The following is a 4,383-nucleotide window of genomic DNA, read 5'->3' on the forward strand; positions in this document are numbered from 1 at the left end:
TGGCTCACGTCTATCATCTTAGCTACAGAGGAGGCTGAGATCTGAGGATCATGGTTCAAATCCAGCCTGGGCAGAAAAGTCTGTGAGACTCTTATCTCCAATTAACCACTAGAAAACCAGAAGTGGTGCTGTGGCTCAAGCGGTAGAGCGCTCACCTTGAGCTGGAGAGTGCAGGGACAGTGCCCAGGCCCAGAGTTCAAGCCCCATGACCGACAAAAAGAAAAAAAAGAAACACAGACTGGGGTGACGTCGCTCACAGCCTTTCCGTTTCTGTGATTTGGTCATGGCCAATTAGATTTTGATGACAGGCGCAGATGTGATGTCTTCAGCGTGAGGTGTTACGTTACACAGACCTATGCAATTATGAGAAGTGGTCATACGGTCTATGGTCTTGCCCCTGTCTGGGTGCTAGAACCAGACCCATCAGGCAGGAAGCTGGGACGAGAAGGCACACAGGAGATGAGGCAGTAGGGCCAAGCTGGCCCGAGACGGAACTGGAACTAACCGGCCCCTGCTCTGGGGAGCAAGCTTTCTCCACTGCCAAGCCTTCCGCTTGCACAACGACTCGGGTGTCCCAAAGGAAAGGTTGGCGGCCCTTGCCATGGAGTGAAACTAAAATGCATATCAGGTCCAGGAAATGTGCTTGGGTCGCAGCTATGAGTCATAGCAAGATCTCCTGTTCAAGCCAGGCACTGGTGGCTTACGTTGTAATCCTAGCTACTCAGGAGGACGAGAGAGTTGAGGACCAAGGTTAAACCCTGCCCAAGCAGGAAAGTCCATGAGATTCTTATCTCCAAATTGGAAGTGAAGCTGTGGCTCAAAGTGGTAGAATGCTAGCGTTGAGCAAAAGAACTCAGGGACAGTGCCCAGTCCCATGACTGACAAAAAGAAAATCTGTCCAAGCCAGCCTCATAAGAATAAAAAGAATATAACTGCTGGGTGCTGGTGGTTCATCCCGTAATCCTAGATACTCAGGAGGCTGACATCTGAGGATGGTAGTTCAAAGCCAGCCTGGGCAGGAAAGTCTCTAAGACTCTGATCTCTAATTAACCACCAGAAAACTGGAAGTGGTGTTGTGGCTCAAGTGGTAGAGTGCTGGCTTTGAGCTGAAGAGCTGAGGGACAGCGCCTAGGCCCAGAGTTCAACCCTACAACGGACAAAAAAAAAAAAAAAAAAAAAAAAAATATATATATATATATATATATATATATACATACACACACACACACACACACACACACACACACACACACACACATATAACTGTACTTTCATCTGGCAAATGTCTCTTCCCCCCTCCAATGGACTCAGAACCACTTGGGAGGAGAATTCTAGAAAATGTAGTCACAGCTTAACCAAGCTGTCACAGTGCAATTCCACCAGTGGGGACATTACTTATCTCTGGTGACCCCACAGCTGTAAAATACAATCATAGCCTTCCAATACTGAGGGCTGAACAATGCAATGTGTTCAGCAGTGTGTCAGACAGCGCAGGCTTCTGCCACCTTAACAACCCTCTCTCCCTACGTTACTGGTTTAAGGGAAAGTTTGGAAAGCCATGGGTTGTTGACACAATTTTATGTGAGCTTATTCTTTACAAAACACAATCAAGATGGGGCTGGGAAGGTGGCTTAGTGGTGGAGCGCTTGCCTTGCATGCATGAGGCCCTGGGTTCGATTTCTCAGCACCACAGACGCAGAAAAAGCTGGAAGTGGTGCTGTGGCTCAAATGGTAGAGCGGTAGCCTTGAGTTGAAGAGCTGAGGGACAGCGCCAGGCGCAGAGTTCAGGCCCTACAAACACAGAAGAGTAGGGATTTATTTAGAATGAGAAAATAGTTAGCACATTTTTAAAAGCTTTTGTCAAACATCATTAACAAAGTCCAGAAAAATGAAACAGTATTTTGGTTGTCAGGCAAAGCTCTATAAATAGCCTTACCTACTTTTTTTTTTTTTTTTTTTACTGTCATTGCCTTTATGAAAACCTTGTATAATATTCTCTAAGAAACAGAAAACTAATTCAGTCTTTTCTCTGGTATGAATTATCAAAATTTGCTCCTTTTTTTCATTTCTTTCTGAATTCAAGGTCTCTAGCCCTCCCTTGGTTTTTTCACTCAAGGCTGATATTCTACCACCTGAACCATACTTCCATTTCCTGATTTTCCTGATTAACTGGACAAGAGTCTCTTAAAATGTCTGCCTGAGATAGACTGGAATTGTGATCCTCAGGTCTCAGCCTCCTGAGCAGCTATGATTACTGATGTGAGCCACTGGTGCCTGGCTTGTTTTGACAGTTTAGAAAAGCTATTTTAGAGTTCACAGTTGTTTGGGGGATTTGTATATATTTGTGTCAAATATTGATCTATATTTCACCATATGTCTACATATATGTATATGTACACATATAGATTTACTTACATCATACATACATAAATTCACCTTCTTCTATCATGATTAGCCAAATTTTGCTTTCAAATTACTAATCCTTAGGAAACTGCTTTCAATTCATAATCTGTGACTGATCTGTATCTATATATGCCATCACATGTCAAGGCATTTCTCAAAAACCTCACAGCCACCTCAGCATTAGCCCTGTGAGAAGTTTGTCAGAGGGAACTTCAAAGAGGAAAAGAGACAGAGGTCTACTTTGCATATTTTGCACAAGCACATGATTATGTGTACACACAGTGCCAGGAACCCCCCTTCTGACCCTGGAAGACACTTTGCAAATGAAGTCCCCTGAATTTTAAGATCCTAGTGGGTTCACAGTAAATCTGCCTCCAAAAAGAAGAACTAGCTAAAGGGAACTCACTTAAGAAGTTACATGCAATAAGCAAGGGATGGTATGATTCCGTACAGGGGTACAGATGGAAAGACAGAGAACTGTGCATACTGGACACCTTCCACGAGAAATACTGAGAGAACTGACTTTCTGGTCTCCAAATGACTGACTCTCGTTTCCACCAAGCTCCCTGTTAGTAACGTCAGAAGCCAAGTGCCTTTGGTGGATCACAGCCGTGATCCTAGCTACTCAGGAGGCTGAGATGGGAGGATCTTGGTTCAAAGCCAGCCTGGACAAACAAATGTGAGAGACTCTTATCTCCAAATAATCACCGAAAAGCTGGAAGTGGAGCTCTGGCTCAAGTGATTAAGGGTACAAGCCTTGAGTGAAAAACTAGGGGATAGTGCCCAGGCTCTGAGTTCAAGCCCCAATACTGACATAGACTGACAGACAGACAGACAGAGTCTTCTGGACTTTTCTTGTCTGGTTTGGCTTCGAATTTTGACCCTCAGCCTCCGATCTCAGCCTCCCGGTAGGGAGGATGATCGGTATGAGTCACTGGCCTCCGGCTGTCATTTTCAACGTACACCTGCTGTTTCTGGTCAAAATGTAAACACGCCGCCAAGAGCACTTGCCAGATGTTTCATCATATTTCCGACGGTCGATGTCAAAGTGATTAAAAAAAAAAAAAAAAGGAACTAAAACTCAGAAAGTCCAAAGGAAAGGTCTCTACTGTCCAGGAGTGCCTCGGCCGTGTGCGGGGCCGGCTCCCCTCGGGGACCCTGGCGACCCATGCGGGAGGGTCCCCGACCCGCTCCGTCCCTGGTCAGGGGCCCGGCCGGGTCGAGCGCCCGCCCGCCGGCCTGCGTGGGCCGTGCGCGGCGCGGCGCGGCCCCGCCCACTTCCCCGAGGCCAACCCACGCACTGTTGAGAAACCCCGGACGTTCCGCTGCGGGTCCCCGCCCGGGCCCGGCGCCCCGCGGGGGCCGCAGCCCGCGCCCGCCCCACCCCGCGCCTCCGCTCCTGAGAAAGTTCTGGCAGTCCACGCGACTGTCCAGCAGTGAAGTGCAACCCCAGCCAGCCGCGAGGCGGCCGGCACACGCTGGAAAGGGAGGCCCTGCCAGCTCAGCGCGCGGAGGCTCAGACCACCGCCGCATCCCGTGCAGAGCCCGGTGTCCCGGGGTCTTTCCAGAAGGATCCCCAGCCCCCACACAGATGGACATCTGGCAGGGCGCCCCCTGCGCTCCGGCAGACCGGCCTGGGTGGGGTGCGGGCCCAAAGGGCGGCCGAGGCCGGGCCTGGCACGGCGGGGGGAGGGGAGGACGGCGGAGGTTCGGGGGATCACCCCGGGAAGTCCCGCGCGGGGGCGGGGCTGGCCTCGGGGGCGGGGCTGGCCTCGGGGGCGGGGCTGGCCTCGGGGGCGGGGCTGGCCGCGGGGGCGGGGCTGGCCTCGGGGGCGGGGCGTGCTGGGAAAGCTGCTCTCGGGGGCGGGGCGAGGGCGGGGCTAACCTCCGCGAAGGGCGGGGTCCGCTCGGGGGCGGAGCTAGCGCGGAGGCGGGGCGGGCGGGCCGCAGGGACTGCAGGGCGCTCGGGAAGAGGCGGGC

This window comes from Dipodomys merriami, unplaced genomic scaffold (genome assembly GCF_024711535.1).
Source record: "Dipodomys merriami isolate MVZ:Mamm:240054 unplaced genomic scaffold, mDipMer1.0.p SCAF_2, whole genome shotgun sequence".
NCBI classification, from domain to species: domain Eukaryota; kingdom Metazoa; phylum Chordata; class Mammalia; order Rodentia; family Heteromyidae; genus Dipodomys; species Dipodomys merriami.